General features: G+C 38.7%; 1 protein-coding gene across 1 annotated transcript in view; it reads right to left on the reverse strand.

Moving 5' to 3' along the window:
- The window catches only part of AGBL4 (ATP/GTP binding protein like 4), a 974,636-nt gene that overhangs the window by 435,122 nt on the left and 520,845 nt on the right, over positions 1 to 18,669 (reverse strand). The gene's annotated exons all lie outside the window — the stretch shown is intronic.

The following is an 18,669-nucleotide window of genomic DNA, read 5'->3' on the forward strand; positions in this document are numbered from 1 at the left end:
CCTTGAATATTGCATGCAACTTTCAAGGCTTGCAGCCAAATTGCAGGATAGCAATATGTGAATTCTTAGAAGGCTAGTGAGCTCATAATTCTGGTATCATTGGTCCTTTCTGATGATTAATGGCTCTTTTAAAATGGTAAAATATACTTCAAGGTAAAAAATTCAGGACTTGAGCACATATTTAATTGACAGATGTATTAATAGCATTTCTGAATGGTTTTGCATGTGAAGATCAACACCATTTTGTTTATCAAGTGCAGAAGTCCAACCTTCCAGCGATAGAGATAACAACTACTAAATATTGTTCAAAACATAAAATAGCAAATACTTAGATGCTTGCCTTTCCACATGATGCATTACAATAACAGCTGTTATTTTACTTTGTTAACAGTGATTTTTCTCTCACTAAATTAAACAATACTAAAACCACTTCAATTTGAGAGCATTTTGGTGGTGCCCTGAATTAAAAAGGAATTTGGGAGAAACATGTTTGACAACTAGTAAGATAACGAGACGTTTACTTCCTCCATATGACATCCTAAGCATTTTAAGTTTTGAAGCCAGTCTCCTGATTATCTGCACTTCTCATGCTTTGGTTCACATCACAGAGCAAACCTGGAGCACACAAAATGGATTCCCCTCAGATGAAATTAAATTAGAAGAGGTGCTCCAACCACCAACAGGCATTCAAGTCACAGGAGCAGACTAGAGCTGGTCCAACGTAAAAACCTCAGAAATGTGTAGAATACATTTGTATAGAATACACTGATGTCTTCAGTGCCAACTGTTCTGCTTCAAAAATCCACTTCTATCAGTCCATACAATTTGCTAATGTAAACAGAGCTTGAGAAACATGAGTTGGGATTAGATCCGAGTATTTCTCTCAATTGTCTCCACTCCAGAGCCTCTTTGCATGCTCAGAGTAAATGTTTTCAGATATTTCAGTTGTATGGGGCAAAGAGGAATGAACATTTTGGTATTTTTCACTTCTTGTTGCAGTGACATAAGTAGTGGCTGATGGGAAACGAAACAAATACTGCAGATTGTTTTGATTCCTGTCAACGCTGTTATTACACTGCTTACATATGAAAAATAATGGTTTTTTTTAGGAAAAAAGGTTCCAAAATAACATGTCTGCTGCTTCACATTGCTGTTGTCAAATAGTCCAGACTATCTCTACGTCCTCCTGTCACATTCCAGAGCATGGCAGAGGATGCATCAAAATGATCTGGGTTTCTGAGCTGAGATAAAAGATGGATCCCCACAGTGAATGCTGTCATTCTTTGGGGGCATCCCAAATCTTTGAATCCTGGTTGCTCTTCATAACCACTCTAAGGATGAGCAGAAGCAGCAGCTTTTTTTTATTGCATTTGCAATAGAAAAGGTGTGTACGTGTAACTTTTAAAATGAATCTCTCAGGCACAGTGACATTCAGTACCTTGCTTTAATTGTTTTGAATCTGAAACTTAAATTCTATTACCACCAACACAACTTGAATATGAACTCCTAAGAAACGCTCTTATTTGTCAAGTTGGCTGAGCGAGGAGAGCACTATCCTTACAGGGATTCCAAATCAATCCTACTCCAGGAGGTAACTGCCACTACTAATAAGGATTTTGTTTGCAATTTGTTGTATGTTTCCTCAGGGTGTCACTTTTCTCATCAAGCAAGCCTGCAGGCACTCACTCAACTCCAAACAATATAAAGCCATTAAATTCTTTTGCCTTGTTAAGGGGAAACACAAACTTCCAACCACCCAGATAAAAAGGTCCTGTAAAGCAGCAAAGTAACGTTCAACTTCATGAAAGCTATTTTTCTTCCATGTTATTGGTTTAGCGATGTGAGCTCCCCACTTCTAGTTTGATCTTTAACTTTTGTGAGATGCTGTCACAGTTCCACTGTGACTCTGAAATAAGAGCAATATGGTTTTGTTTCAGAAGCATGCCTGCTCTGTTCGCTCCTTATTCTGCGTGCTTTCAAGAGCTTTTTTCTTTTCTGGGACATTGCAACGTAGCCCAAAGATTTCCAGCTGTAGCTCATCACATTGGACACTTTGTTCGAAGTGGAAGAGGAAGGGAGTGCAACAGAAATGTCATTTTTGGTAGACTGCTCAATGCTATGCCTGATCCAGCCTTTTTTTGTTTTCTATGCATCTTCTCATTTGTCCATATAGTGCTATTAACTTCACAGTACTTCAGCAGACAAATTATTATGCTTTACTCCCATGTTGCTCTCTTGTTTATGTCTTCCTTGCTTAACACGGCATGAAATATTTTTACTAGCTTACATAGCGTAATTGGTCACCTAAAAGTCAGGAAAAAATACACTGAGTATTTGAGAGCTTACTTCTGAGCTCTGCTCTTGTGTTGAAACTACAGTAAAACTTCACATATTCTATTAAACTCTGACTGTTATCACTTCTGCTTGGTAGCTTTTCTAACTATACTGCTCTCTACTAGCATAATAACTCTTCACTTTGATCACGCCCTGGTAACGCTCAGATATGTTTATCTCCTTTGACTAAAGGGCAGATCTTCCCAGAAATCTATCTCTGATACTCTGCCCATTTTGACAGCGTCTGAGCATTATATAGAGATTCAGAGCAAAACAAAGCTGTAAATTATTTACCTACTTGAATCTAAACTCAGGCAAGCAATGATTTCATCCCTTCATAGTAAGCAAGTTCATATCATTTCAGCCAGCCTTGGAGAACACCAGTCCAGCTCATGCACCATCCAGTGTAGTTAATATTACTGTAAATAGTACACTTTGAAGTCCGTATCGTGCTGTACAAAAGACCTTTGCCTGTTGCCATGGGATTCTGGTCCGGATTATGAGAGATACACAAAATATCTTTTGACAGTTCTTTGCTGTAAATATGTTCTTGCTTGTAAATTGACCTCTTATTTTGTGTGTACACAGGGACATAATTTCCATTAAAGCCTTTGAGTGTAGCTCTCATTTATGCAGATACAAACACGTACATGCACGAAAGGCTGCTATACAAAAGATAAATCACATATGAGTAAAAAAGTAATTTGGATCAGTTGTCTGTATTAAAAAACAAACACACACATGCTATCAGTAGACTCAGAGCCTACCTTCAAATGCTTATCACATCACCTCCCTGTCTCAATTTTGGTGAGCCAAACAGAGTTTACAGTCTTATATTTTAAAATGTTTTCTCAACTCCCCGATACTTCAGTGCCTTTTCTTTGTGGATACCAGAATAGCCCATGCTGAGGTATAAAATATTTTGAGATGTAGTTTTGACATTCTGAGCCATTCTACTTCCCTGTGTATATTCAGAAAAAAAAATATTATTGGTTTGGGTATATACCTTTCCAGGCCAATTAAACATCCAGTTTAATTACTTGACAAACACAATCCCAAATTCTTTCAGTCAGCACTGCTCCATTAAGCAGGCTTCGGCTGCATTCCTGGCTTTAAGAAGCAGAAATCTGTTTTTTGCTATATTGAAATGCGTATTGTGTGAATGGATCCAGCCCATCAAGAGATCAAGGTTGCACTGTATGACTAACCTCTCTACATCTTTCTTTACCACTCAACAGTGATGTTTTAATCACCGACAAATCATCATTAGAAATAGCATTGGGCCCACTACCGTGAAAAGAAACCCATTAAAAAGAGCCCTATTCAAGTGAGATTCCCCCATGATGAGTGATTTGTGAGATGTGTCAGTTGACTGATCTTTAACCTCTTTAATACGTTCTATATTTTTTAAAAGTTGTAAGGTTCTAAATCAAACACCTTAAAAAGATTATGCAGCTAACTTTATCAACCAAATATATAACATACGCAAAGGCTGAAATGAATTCTTTGACAAATCCTCTTTCTCATGAAACGCTGACTGCCTTTCATTAGTGTTTAACTTTTGCTAACTGAACCTCCATCAGTCTTTTAATTAGTTTCATGGGGGTTGTTGTCAAAATACCAGTCTGTGCTAACCTGAGTCACACTAGTTGCCTTTTTGAGTATTTGCACAATAAAATGGAATCCCCCCAAGTTCCAAGATACATTCATTAGCAATGGCACTGGGTCTGAGCTGATCCCAGCTCCTCTAGGACTCCTGTACAAGAAATGTCTGTCTCAATCTGCTGATTTAAGAGTGTTTATCCCTAACGGAGATTAGAACAACATCCTTTTCAGTTATTACTGGACTTGAAAGCATTTTATCCCAAGGTGACAGAAACCAAAAGAAACTCTTACTGAACACATCTGCCTTTTCTGCATCATCATTACGAACTAAAACCTGTAGAGTTTTAGTCTGTTTAGAATAAAAGAGATCCTAGCAAATATACTAAAACTAGAACTTTTAGTTTTGCCCATGTGGATTTTCTTTCATGTCTTTTGTTTCCTTTTTTTTTCTTCTTTTTTTTCTCCTTCTGTTTATATTTGATAGTTATTTATGTCATATTCCCATTAGGGATAAATATTTGAGTTTTACTTTTTAATGCTCTCTTCATTGTATCACTGAACCAGGGTGGATTTCTAGCTAAAGTTATTTTCTTTCATGTCAAAGCATGTGGGTTTGGAGATACACATTTTCTTTAAAGAAAAAAAAAAAAGAAGAAGAAAAGCACATTTTCTGTTCAAATATTTGCTAAGAAATTTCTACAGCTGTGGGAATTTAGTCCTTCTCAAGCAAACCATAGTACAGGTTGCAATCGTCTTCTCTTCACCCTTAATGAATATGAACTTGTTATGATCCCTGGGCCAGCAGTAACTTGTATTTATTGCTGTATTTATCCATCATCATGTGGGTCAAAATACAGATATGCAGCAGTGGCTGCAGCATTTTTTAACTATGAAAAAAATCCCATGAACTTTAGAAATTCAGTTCAAGCTCCATTTACACTAGTGGCAGTTCCTACAGAAAAATCACATTTCTACTTGATTTGTTTTCAGATGGAAGCCATTTTACTGATCATCCTTGTTGTCTTTCACTTCTGCCACCTATTTTGAGAACAGTGTATTGCTACATCTAATTTGTCCTTTAGTTTCCCTAATATTCTCAAATACCCCGTTTGCATTTTTGACTGCTTTTGTTCTCTGAGCAGACATTTGCAATGACCCTAAGATGTCACTCCTGAGGGGTAAAAGCTAGGTCAATACTACTGCATAGAAATTTGGGGCAGTGCATCCATTTATCTTAAGGAGCTTTTAGCTTCCATATAATGAAATATAATCCTGGGAGCAGTGACTTGCTTTCTGGATTTCATCATCCAAGGTAAGTCCATCACAGATGAACATCACTCTTGCCAGCCACATTTTAAGGAAATCAGGACCATGCAGTATTCTGGCTCTGGATCCCAAATGGACCATCTGCCTGAGCTGCCTGCCCAAGTCCTGGAGAGAACAAAAGTTCAGTTGTGTCTGTCTTCTCCGTGTTTCTTAGCAATGTCACAACAGCACAGGACAGCTTGAGTTACAATAAAAGAAATCAGGCCATATTATTGGCAGTATTACAAACATATCTGTAATTCAACTCTATAGCATTTGCACATGCATCTGAACTGGACTGGGTGTCTGTGCTCCAGTGAGGGAACTTTTTGGAGGCAATATCAGCACGGACACAGTGTTTCTTTCTGGAACTGATCATCTATGAACAACGGATACAGATAAAATACAAGAGAAATTATTCCGGCTTCACCAGCCATTGATCTGTGAACCACTAAGCTGCATCAGGCAACACAATGGTATAATTTAAAGTTTCAGGAACATGCTGCAGATTTCTGAAGTCATTCAGCTGTTTGCTGGGTAAGGTTTGAAGCTAGACTGATGAGCTATGCAATCTAATGGCCAGCTTTTCAACTGTTCGTATAGGTAAGTCCATATATACTGTTCATATAAACAAGGGCTCTTTTTTGCATTTAACTTGGGAAATAAAGCAAGATAAATACACAAATATACAAAATTTTAATCTAAAGTGTCTCCTTTGCTGTTGAAAATTATAATAAAGTTTGCAATAAGTAAGAGATAAAATATGTAAATATTTGAACAAGAATATAATTAAAATAAATGAGAGAAACTCCTGTTTTCACAGCTGGTCATTGGTGCTAATTGCCAGCCTCACATTTCATCTTCAGGACTCAGTTGATAAAGGTAGCCATGACATATTTTCTGTCAAGAAGCCATTCATTTGTATAAAGATACATACCCCCCCCTGCCAAACAATCAATTCAGTCAGCAGATTTTGCAAGACATACTAGTGCAGCAGCTTCACTGATCTTCATATAAGGGATTTGCTTCACTTGGGATATGTGCAAAAGCTTTTTATTACTTGTTGGATTTTACTTTTTTTTTTTAGTATCACCTGCTATTTTTCTAACTTCTCACTTTGAAATGCAACTTAAAACCACTTAACCTACCACCAACCTCCCACTAAGTCCATTCACCAGCAACAATAGCTCTGGTAGAATGGAAGTTACGGGAATGATGCTCCACTACTACCAATGATTTAATTATAAAAGCCATCTTAGTAGACTCACACTACGTATCAAACACCAAGTGGACAGAAGCCGGGCGGCTTCCCCACTCCAGACCGTGGTATATCTCAATGTTGGTGTTGAGAAACTGTCTTCTCCTGGGATAAGAGGCTAATTTATCACCTATATAATGATGTATCTTTCTTGTTTCATCCAGCTGCCTTAGAAGAAGAAGAAATGGACAGCTAAAGAGACTTAAATAGATTATATACTAATTAATAATTAACATTTAAAGCAGATATACAAAATGGCTCATAGCCAAATGGGAAATAAAACCTTTTTTTAAAGCTACAATTAATTTCTTCTAGAGATGAAATGATATGAAGTACAAGAAAATATTTAGAGACATTTATCTGCACATTGAAATAGAAGTATTATGACCTGAAAAAATTATGGAAAGGTTCCTGACACCTGGTCCTCCTTGATAATAAATATTCTTCCATGGTACTCAAGCAAAATGCTGAGCAGCAAATACACGACAAACCTCTGTCTCCTACCCCAAGAAGTTTGCTTTTCCTCCCTCCACTCCTATTTTTTTTTTCTCTGCCTTGTCTAAAAAGCAAAAAAAATGTATGAAGTTAAGACAATGTAGGAAAAAAAAATCACAGGATTCAGAGGGGAAATCCCTACATCTTTACTTATTCTCAGCAAAGTCTGAAAACAAGTGAGATTCAACACTGATGAACTCTACAGACCCTGTTACATCAAATATTGCAGGACCACTTTGCTGCCATTTTTAAACTCCAGGCTGCTAGGCTGTGAATAGAGAAAAGGATATTCCTTGGTATTTGAAGACAAACCTGAAAACACGCATTACTTTTTTTTTTTTTTTACAGTAAATAAAGCATCCTTTCCCCCCTAACTCCAGCAATGCATTTCAGTACTACTAAGTTCAGTCCTTACATTCGGATTTACTCAATCCCTTTCTATCCAAAGAGCATTTCCTCTTCCCTCAAAACCATGGTTGCTTTAATCCCAAGGCCCAGAATACATTTCAACATTGACAGCAGGAGCCTACACTGAGTAGCCAAAGCAAGACCTGCTACCTATCATGGCTGATGTCACTCCTTCTACCTCAGATCTCCACAGATGATGTTTCCCTCTGTCCTGCATATTTCTGAAGCAGCAGGCATAGATGGTATCCTCCATCCTGCCTCCTGACATACAGTAATTTGGGTGGAGAAAATGTGGAGGATTCAGTCAAAGCCTCCTTCTGGCAGGTGCAACAACAGAAATAACCAGCACGTGAATCTTCTTGCACCCCGAGCACCTCGACACTCCTGACAAGACCTTGCCAGCTCCATGTGGTCAGACACCAGTGACCAACAGGTCTTCTCCAGATGGAGACTGTACCTAGCAAAGTGGAGGATTTACCTGCTGATTGGTCCTTTGGTACCACTGTAATAAGCAGGATAATTATAAATTGTTATCTTCTGCCAAAGTGTACAGGCCAGACTGGCCAAGATACTTCAAATGGAAGCTGACGGCATTATCTTTGAACAAGTCTGAATGTTAAAAGAAAGGAAACAGACCTTATTTTTAAGGCTGTGCTATGAAAACATCTCTTGCAGAAAGTGAATAATAAATATACTGCATGCCATAGTAATGTCCATGGGGGGAGGTAAGGGATTGCTATAAAACATAGTATTCTAACTACTACAGATGTTGCTGCTAGAATTTACAGCTTTCTCTGCGTGCTTATCTCTCCTCACCAGTTTCTGCACATTGAATCACATTCAAACATGGGCCATTTTAAGCCATCTTTTTATTATTTTAACCTTTTTTTTTTAAGCTACAATTAATTTTTTCTGTGCTATTCTGTAATGTTAAATAGATTCAAGAACTGTATTTACAATCCACATGCAATCCTATTTTGGCACATGTAAATTACATGCAAATACATTCCAAATTAGTTTGTTTATCACTCCAGAATTCTAATCCAAAGGTTTTGGTTTTTTAAATTTAGTTTTTATTCTGACGTGTTTACAAATGAGTTTGACTCTGGAAAATAACTTAATAAACTCAGGGTTAGCTATGCAATTAGAGGAGGCATCTGGGAACCATAAAACCTGTAAAACAATATTTACATCTTTTGTACATCCGAGATTCCACTTTTTTTCCTCCCTTAAATTCATCATTTCAAAATATTGCAGTTACTTTTGTATGAGGACAAACAACAAGAACTCATTTTTATAACCAATGACCCCTCTCTCCAACGAGCAATTCATGGGGTAGCACTGGATAAAATGCACAAAGTAGAAGATTTCATTATAAAAAAAGAAAATGAAAAATAACTGAATTAACATTGATCATGACTTTTCAACAGCATTTCTTATTATTACGGCCAGGCAAAGTCTCCTGTGGGCAGTAAAGCTTTCCCATGTATTATTAGCCCTCTACAGAAAGCTATGAAAAGACACAAATCTGTTTTGTCAAAGGACAGAAGAGCATTTAGTTATAAGAGAAAGTATGGTCATAATCCATTGTGGGGTTAAAGGTGAAGAAAACAGAACTATAACACAAAGCCTTAAGAGAGTAATACTCCTGCAGTTAATTCCTGAGCACCACAGTAGAGCCACCTGGTTTGTGGGGAGAATACATTCTCAGGGCAACCTGACATCTATACGGTTTGTATTTATTAGTAGCAGCGCTATTATATAGCATCTCTATTTGAGCTAGGTACAAACGCACATAGCACCATGGCTCCTGCTTCAGGAGGCATTTGTTGAGATGCCACAAGTGTCCACACTGCCGGTGTGAAAGCCAACGCTATGGCAGAGGCGATCACTGTGCCTGGTTGCAGGGGGGCAGAGACGTGGAAACATCTTGCTTGGCTGTGCTACTGGCGGTGGCCCAGCGCAGAGCCCAAAACAGCTGCCCCAGGTACTCAAACTAGACCATTTAGGATTTTTTTCTTGTATAGAGAAGGCTATTTTAATGCTTGAATAACAAAATTCAAGCCCATCCACTGGAGCGAGGGGTTTCAGTTCAGGATCACATGCTAACACAGTGCATGAAGTTGCTCTTGGTGTCAGGTTTGTCAAATCTTTGATAACAATTAGGGGTTTGGTCCAAGTAAGAGGCAACTTAAGAGCTCTGGATCAGATCCCAAAGCAAATTTGCAGCAGGTCAAAGTGACCAGATGAGGATTCTTTTTGCATCCAGCCATGGGCCCTGCACCCTCACAGTTCCTGGGAGGAACAGCAAGCAGGCGGGTTTAGCACAGGGGATGACAGCAGCTCTGAGACTGCCCTGAGTATGGGCAGCAAAATCGGGGCCTCCACAGATGATTCTTCCTTCCAGTAGTCCCCAGAGGATAAGGACAATGGATGCAGCTGTGTAACAGGGCAGGTAATATAATAAAAACATCAAGAATAATATAATCACCTGCTGTCTCCTAGATATTTCGAACACACTTATTTTCATTTTGATTTGTATGGCCCAGCAAATACAACTTTACGGTTTATGTTGCCCTCCCCAGACCCCACTGCAGCCCTTACCCCATACTGCCTTGTGTCCCTTCCCCTCCTGTGCCTTGCTCCTCCGCTGGCACTCTCTGTCCTGGCACTCACAGCATCTACATGGTCCAGTGCAGCATCTTGTACAGATACCACAGCTAGCTGCAACGTCAGAAGCAGACCGTGGTGTTAAAACAGTATTTCACCTTCCTTTAACCTGCTTTTTAAGGACACTGCAGTGATACTACTGCCTAACAGTACTCACGTTATCTCATTTAGCAGCATCTCAGGTAACTCCCTCCAATACTGCACTGAGCTGTGTGATGAACAAGTCGCTTTTCCACCATGGGTTATCCTGCACTTTCAGTCTGAATTCACAAAACCATCACACCTTCCCCATTCAAATCTCTCCTAAAAATTCCTTTGTGCCTTCAAGTTACAAGCTCAAAATAATAATAAAGGCTCTAGGTTAGCCTTTCTTGTGGGTTTCCCAGTGACCTTGGCTGACTGCTTTAACAGAAAATGTTCTGCATACCAAAAAAATGAGACCACTGACAATTCTTAGAAACAAATGAGCTAAGGAAAAGTCCTTTGTGCAGTTCCAGCTCCCCTCTTCCTCAGTCCCACCCACTGTAGCTATATAATCATCACTGTTTTGCCATTTTCTGTTACACCGGAGATTGGGGGAAAGGGGTAGCAAAGACGCACCAGGAGTCTAGAAGAACAAAGACAGTAGTGGGCAACTTCTCAAAAATAAAATGCAGTTCTATTAAAGTCATCTTTTATTTTTTACTTTCTTTTTCCATGTTTCGTGCCCACTGCCCCTTGCATTATCTATTTAAGTCCCCAACTATTCAGGGGCACCTTGGTGTCACACTGTGCATCCAGCACAATGGCATCCTTGTGGACTGGGGTACATGGGTGCTACTAAAATAGAAATGAAGCACAGTTGGCTGTATGTGCCCATCTAGGTTAAAAAAAAGTCACAAGCAAAGGTTCAGGTCCAGGTGCAATTCAGCAGCACTGGAATGACAGCACCCTAAAGCCAGTAAAAAAAAAAGAAAAAGAGTCAGGGCTTATTTATCTCCGGCATAGCACCCAGATAACATGGCTTGTTGGCATCTGGACCCACACTGGTGAGTCTGCTGAGAGCTGCACAGCTCTGCTATTCAGGTCTCTGCTAGCTCATGCATTTCTGCACTGTACTCCATTTTGTAGTGTCAATATAATCCTCTGCTGTCTTCTAGATTTTAAATAGACAGATTTTCACTAAGTCTTGTTCAGGTCACTCAGCAGAGAATTAAACAAAAAAAAAAATATTCCTAAGAGACTGTTTCCATACAGATGCCCTTGCAAATTAAAATTTCATTAAAAAGGAAGAAGCTTTCCATTCTCCCTAAAAAAATCTGATACTTAAGAAAGAGTGGGGGTTTTTGGAGGGGAAAAAAAGAGATTATTTTAAGTTTTCCTCAAGCTTACACAAAAAGAGAAGGAGCACAATACACCTGTGCACAGAATTGCTCATTTTCACTCTCTCTAAATCAGCCAGACACTCATTCTGCACATTGTGAAGTAAAATAGAAAGCATTATGTGCAAACATTTACAACATAAAAAGCCTCGTCACCTGGGATACTTGCTGCTTCTGAAAATTCTGATCAAAGATAAAAACCAAGACAACTCCTTGTAATCAATTATGCACAGATAGTCCTCAGCGTATGTGCAATTCATAAAAATAAAACTAAAAACATAACATGGATTTACATGCAGAAATGAAATACGGACATGGACAGAACACTAATCTTCCGATTGGTATCTTAAATCGACAATCCCAGTTCTTTAAGCGAGTCTCTGTCTAAATAGTGCTTCCTTGAAAAAATTTCCAGCAGCCCTTTAACCGCTCTTGCTTATACAAGAGGAGCTGCAGAGACACAGCCCAGGATCGTGTGAAGGTTACGGCAGGCTGAAGTCGGGGAATCAGCACTACAGCAAGCTGGACGCAGGTTTTCTTTCTGCATAGGCAGAGGTGATTAGCCCCTGATACATCCAAAAAGCACTCATGGTGCAAAGAAAGCCATTACTTGACAATCTGGCTTTTCTTAAAAGAGGGACTGCAATACACAGTGGCAAGCCAGATGCAATGTGTAGCAGGCTCCCTTGCAGAAGTTCCCCTATACGTACACCCCCCCTATACATACACCGACCGGAGGCAAACTGCAATGATCACCCTCCCATATTAGCCACTAAATTCAGAAGGGAAGTTGAAGATGTATTCAGGTGTTGGGCATGTATGAACATGCTATCATCGTCCTCACTAATACCAAATTCACACTTCAAGGTCTTTTCTATGTCTTTTTCACTCAGCCTTATGACAGTCAAGTCAAGGAATTCGCATCGCAATGTCAATCCCTTCATCAACGTTACGCCCTCCAAAACCCGTAAAATATGTGTATTTCCACATGAGGATTTATTCCTGGTTTGTTCTAGCTGACATCCTTTTGTCACAGGTCTTGCACATTTTTGCCTAGGTGAGCCCCAAAGAGTATGCAGTGACTTAATGAGCAGATCAATTACTGTTCATAAGAAAAGATACTGTCTCTTTAAAGGTTATTTGAAGGTTGATTGCTATCTTATTGCTTATATCCTGCAAATCTATTCAGCCTTATGAATGAATTTGACCTTTTTATACGTACTGGGGGAAAAAAAAAACAGAACAGAAGTTAATTTAGAGCTCTATAATACAACACTTTTTCCCAGAGAAATGAAAGGGCATTCAAATCGATACCTGCACAATAACACTCTGATGAATGTTTGCACCCAATTTTCTCATTTTGCTAACTTGAGATTGGGCATTTTGAATAGTTCTCAAAGAACATATTCTTTATGTGCTGTGAAGTATGTGGTATTGTGTCCAAACAATGCTAGAGGATAATCATTATAGGAGTATCACTGGGCCTGAAAAGGTCAGTTAGTTAGAAATGTCAGCTTTCAATGCAACTGTGCTGGACCTTCCTATGTAAGGATCCAATTAAAGGGACATGCCAAGGTGCATGGAAACATCATGGTGACCCAGAATAATAATAAGGTATTGTGGAAAAGCTTGATATTTTTCTTCAAAAGTAATGGATTAGCCTTTAGAATATCTTCTCTGCAGTCTTATTTTGACTTCGCAAATATCACTTATTCTACATGCATCCAAAAAAGGTCAATTTTTTTAAATGCAAAGGTGGGGATGAAACAACCTTCCTAAAAGTAAATATTTTGCAACTAAATGGAAAAAATTCTGGTTTCATTACTGGATCAGAAAAGTGTCACTTCAGTAGATTTCAGAACTGATATTTGAGATGGATGTAGATGGTATTTGAGGAGACAGATAGGGATAGGTCAGGGGAGAGGCAGAAAGATCAGGGTGGACTTATTCTCTTGGGACATGTTGTGAGCGAAGACTGCCTGTGCAGGGAAAAGACAGTGGGAACAGCAACACCATTCAATGAGTATGTAGCATCTCTGCAGTTGTTATTCCGGCAAATGGAGAGGTATAAGTAAGAATTAGAAAGGTACTGATCTGCACGAATAAGTGATTACAAGCAACATTATTACTTCTCCTTATCACAGCAAATGGAAATCCTTACAGCTCTTCAGATACAGTGAAGATGAGGAATTGGGTACAGTCAAATTTCCTAATTAGCCTCAGGACAGCTGAAACCAACCTAATGGCACGAAAAAAAAAAGTCCACGTTTTCTCTCTGCTCTCTGTTAGTACTTCATCTTGCTAAAGTTTCATCAAGTCTAGAAGAAACTTCATCCTGTAGTTTTAGGGTTCAGCTAAGACTGACAACATTGGAATTTCACTTTGAGCTAAGACTTCAGCATATATATTTTATTTGTATGGTAAAGAAATTCTTGTACTGTGGGTTCAAACAAACCATTTGGGGTCTATTGCCTCCCTGAGCAATGAGGTACTGTCTCCGCAAGTTATTTTACATTATTGTGGGCAAATGGATGGATTAACATCCAGTGTCTTAGTGATATGAGAAATAGTTTCACTCCTATCCATCACTGAGCATTAAAAAACTCAATTATTACTGGAAAAGTAAGCAATTTCTTTTCTCCACCACCTTTCCAAATAAAATAGCATGTGAAGCTTCACTAACAAACACGAACAGTAATTATGTTAGGCTGTTTAAAAACTCAGACGCTATCCCTTGACAAATACTTAGACCAAAATCAATGTACTATTAATTAATAAGGACTAGCAAAAATAGTACCCGAGTTTTAGCAGCAAACAACTTTCTGTCACATTTTATTACTCTGTATCATTTTTACTAATACCTGTCTTATAGCTTCATGACTTTGAGTTCATTTTATTTTCATGCTAGAATTAGAAAGAAGTAGATAGCCAGACTATCCAGGAAGGTAATGGAAAAGTCTTGTAGGGGGGCTTAGTGGTGGAATTTATAGTTAAATGAAACTTTCAAATATACTATAAAACTTCTCCTTCCTTTACGTGGTTTTATGTGAGAACTCATAAGCAGTAATATGTAGAAATGCAAAACTTAAATCAGCTAAAAAATACAGCAAATCCCACATATCACTTTATGCAATGCCAGGAGAGTAGAAATATATTTTCCTAACCAGAGGAAATTAACTAGGCAACAGTCCTATATCTATAATTTAAAGCAGTAAAATATGTATGGCAGAAACTAAAGCCACCTTAAAAGAATTCAGTGGAGCAGTGTATCACAAATTTATGAAATGGAGACATTTTTAGAGCATGCAGCACTGACGATATTAAAGGGGGGGGAGAATATTTCACCACATAGATCAGTCTGATAAATACTTTTAAAAATCAATCTTTTTCCCTGTTTGAAAGTGTAAGAGCTTGACTATTAGGGGGAAGCACACACAAATTCATTAACATTTCTGATCAAATCTTAGTGCTGCCCCACAGAGATTAGGAATATCTTACTCGTCCCTGCATGTAAACCTCTAATGTGGTCAGAGGAAAATCTGAGTAAATCAAAAGGCAGAAATTATGGAGTCAGCTCTTACTTTATTTCACCTAAAACAGAGCTGAAAGAAACTCAAAATACTTTATATTCCATGCTGTAGCCAAGCTGGGCACTATGGAATATTCAACTACCCCAGGTTTTTTAAATGCAATCAATTTACTGCTGCCAAATGTAGTACGTTTATATACATCTGGGAAACATGCACCTACGGTGCTGATGAATTTCCCCTAACATTGCACTGATTTCAAGAGAATGTTATTTTAAATTGGCAGTAGAGAGACCGGTAGAGAAGGATAAAGCCCTGAGGACAGCTGAATCAAAGAGAATTTCAAAAGAATTTTCCTGATGGTTCTTGGATAATATCACATGTTAGCTATTTTCAAAGCCAATAGTTTCCAACTCACTTCCATTTATGGTATCAATAATTAAAAAATACTTCAGTGGGAGATGAACTTACCTTACTGAGAAGAGAAATTGGAAAGCTGCATTATTATTGTAAACACAGGAGATGCAAAAAGCTTTGTCTCCATGGAAAAGCTATGGAAACAGGGATATCTTATTTGCAACTATTGAGTGGTTACCACAAAATGTGATGTGATTGTATGGTGCATGTTCAAAGCATTACTAGAACTTGATCATGTAGAAATTAAGGGCAGATCCTCAGCTCCTTTGCGTAGCAAGGCCAAATTAAACCACCTGAAGATTTGGTTCTAAAACCCAAAGTCAACTAGAGGAAGTGTTAAGGAAATGTTTTGGATCAAATTCAGAGGTAAAACTAAGTTTAAAGAAAATTTAAATTACCAAAACTTAAACCTCATTATGTCCCACTCCCTGCCAACATGTCCCTGCCAGCTACTAATGAATTTTTAACATCTTTCCCCCACCCCGCTGCGCACATCAGCTCCGACTCCGGCACCCTGAACCGTACAGCGCGTTACAGTCTAATTGTAACTCACATGTCAAGGGGCAAGAAGAAAGGAGTGTGGCGAGAGCATTGATAAATTTAACTTAACATTCCTCCAGCTACTCAGCAGTAAGGCAGAGCAGTGAACTCCTCTCCACATTTTACATGGGTGTCGGTTACTTCAAAGGAATATATTTGAGTGTGAGGGAGTCTGGCTCGCTCCCAGCTTATGCATCATTTGTGTCTGGCTGTTTCTGGAGACCCACAGCAAAGCAAAGACTTCCTCCAGTTTGGGGTACATTGTGGAGCTTTCCATAGCTGTTTTCTTAGGGGTGCTGTATGTTGCATACAGAATCTGTAGCTGGAGCTGCAGCTCTCACCCTCTGCATTTCTTCCTTTTCCTTTCTTTTTTCCCTCCATTTTTTTCCAGAGTGCCCTCAGTCCAGGTTACATATTAATGAGCTATACCTGTTCAATTTAACATACAAATGTGCTTTTAAGTCAAGCATCTGGAGTAAGGCAAGAGGCAGCAGCGAGTTGCCCTCGCAGCGTGGTCTCGGCACAGCGTGGGCAGGGTGGGGATTCAGGGCATGAGGAACAAGCACTGCTTCCTACCCATCCGTGATTCCTGGGGAATCGTGCAACAACCACGGTCAGGGGAAATAGTGCGACTGCATGAGGTAACGTTAAGGTTTCTGTGATCCCACAAACTCTCTTTTGAATGTTTTGGCACTTGTGTCTCGACAGCCCTTTATTGACATTAATGGCATTATTTTACCTTGCAATTAATCTCATTAATTGGCTGATCAATTTTTGGAAATTTTTTTAGTGGCACAGGGAGAAGAGCTGTTGTAATACGTGCAAGGGATCACCAAGCTATTATTAACTAAACATACAAAAACTAGTTCAAGAATTTCACACACACACAAAAGAAAGATGGTATTTGTCATGACAGAAGTGCAAATCACAGAGGTGACCTCTGGTTTTGAAGTCCTTTGTCTGTTCTTACAATTAAGCAATAAGGCTTTGGTGGCTGATACCGCTTGTGAGACATGGAGGACTTTCATACTATAAATAAGGCTGAGTGACCTCCACCACAAATGAAGGCTGCCTGCCTGCGGCAAGGTGGAGAACAGGAACAACTCCCAAAGGATTAACAGCTGCAAATAAATATCCCAGTCCCTAATTTGAATCAGTAAATTAAGGGATGACAGTGATTATGGCTGATCTCAGCCATCATAAACGATATCATGACTCTGTAAAAGCAGGTGGTTGTTGTCAGATCTTAGAGCTAGGACCCATAGAATGGAATATTTAAAAGTTGCAGTCTCCGAAGATAGATAAAAGCCTCAAGACTATGGTGGTTTGGGGTTTTTTTTTTTGTATTTGTAAGGCCCAAACTAGACCCTTTAATCCACAGGTTGATGTTTTCCAATCCTACTAGGAATTAAGTGCCTAACTCTTTCAGCCTCTTTGAAAAATCTCAGCTTTAGGCTCTCAAGTAAGTTTGGCCTGATCCAGCAACAGGCTTCTTTTCAAAATGCCTTTAATGAAAGCAGAACAGTAATCACTCAACTATATAATCATGGCACAAATATTTTTTTTTTCCCCCATGTAGCCAATTATTGTAGATTTCTGGCTAAATGTCAAAGGGTAAAACTTGCATTTCAGAAAAAATGCATGTTATGGAAAGCTTTTTTCCCCCCTTTTAGTGCAGTATGTCTACCTGTGCAGTTATTGAAAGCTGGTTTAGTATTTAGCTATTTTGATCCTTCCAACTAATTGCTGTGTTGATTTAGTAGATTGCTGTATTAAACTGAGAGATCTGAAGCGATAGCTACTTACTGTGATCACATCTATGCATAAACTCAACTTAGTCAACCCTTTCATTGTTCCAGTGAATACTGTATCTGAAATTATGAGGAAGGTATCATAAATTTGTTTTACAGAAAAGCCTCATATTAAGTTATTCTGGTCCCCAAGCCTCCTTTTCTCTTATTAAAAAAAAAAAGTCTGTGGACTTTGGTGCCCTTATCAAGGATCTGAGTGTTTATTATGATTAAGACCTTCAGAGATATTTTTCTTTTTCCTCTAGAAATAGGGAATGCTGAAGATACGAAAAATGAAAAATGTGCCATGTTTGTCCTTGAAGTTACAGTCAGAATAGTGACAATGGCTGTATCACACTGTATTGTTGCTTTTATCAGCAAGTGCCCCGAGCATACATTAACATAATTGCAAACTGCGTGAAAAGTGAACATGCAAAAATGTGATGCAATTGCCAATAGCCTCAAACATCTGTCCCAACAAAGTGTTCCTCCTCCTTATTTTAATTCTTATTATTTTAACAAGGTTAGTGAAGGAGAAACCATGTCACAGATGATATCTACATTTAGAGTGTCAGAACAATTATTGATGCAAAATTGTTATCCAAGCAAATGTGTGTCACATTTTGTTCACTTCCCATAACACCTGTTCATTTCGCTAACACATTATTCCCAGTTAAAGCCAGAACTCATTAGTCCCAGTTAAAGCCAAACTGAAAGCTTAATACGTACATACATCTGAAAAATTGAAAAAGTTAACCAAAAGGTAGCACCGTTCAAGCACGGTGTACATCTGAAGCTGGTGGGCAGCAAACTTCTGTAGCAGCTAACGGAAAGAAACTGAGCCAGAAAAATAGCAATAAATTAAAAGCCACCCAGCCTTAAGAGCTGAGATCAAAGAGAAGCGCTATTCAAACGACCTGCATTTCAATCACGGTGCTGAGACCTTCGAAACTCACTAT

Source organism: Aptenodytes forsteri, unplaced genomic scaffold, assembly GCF_000699145.1.
Source record: "Aptenodytes forsteri isolate BGI_AS27 unplaced genomic scaffold, ASM69914v1 Scaffold119, whole genome shotgun sequence".
NCBI lineage: Eukaryota > Metazoa > Chordata > Aves > Sphenisciformes > Spheniscidae > Aptenodytes > Aptenodytes forsteri.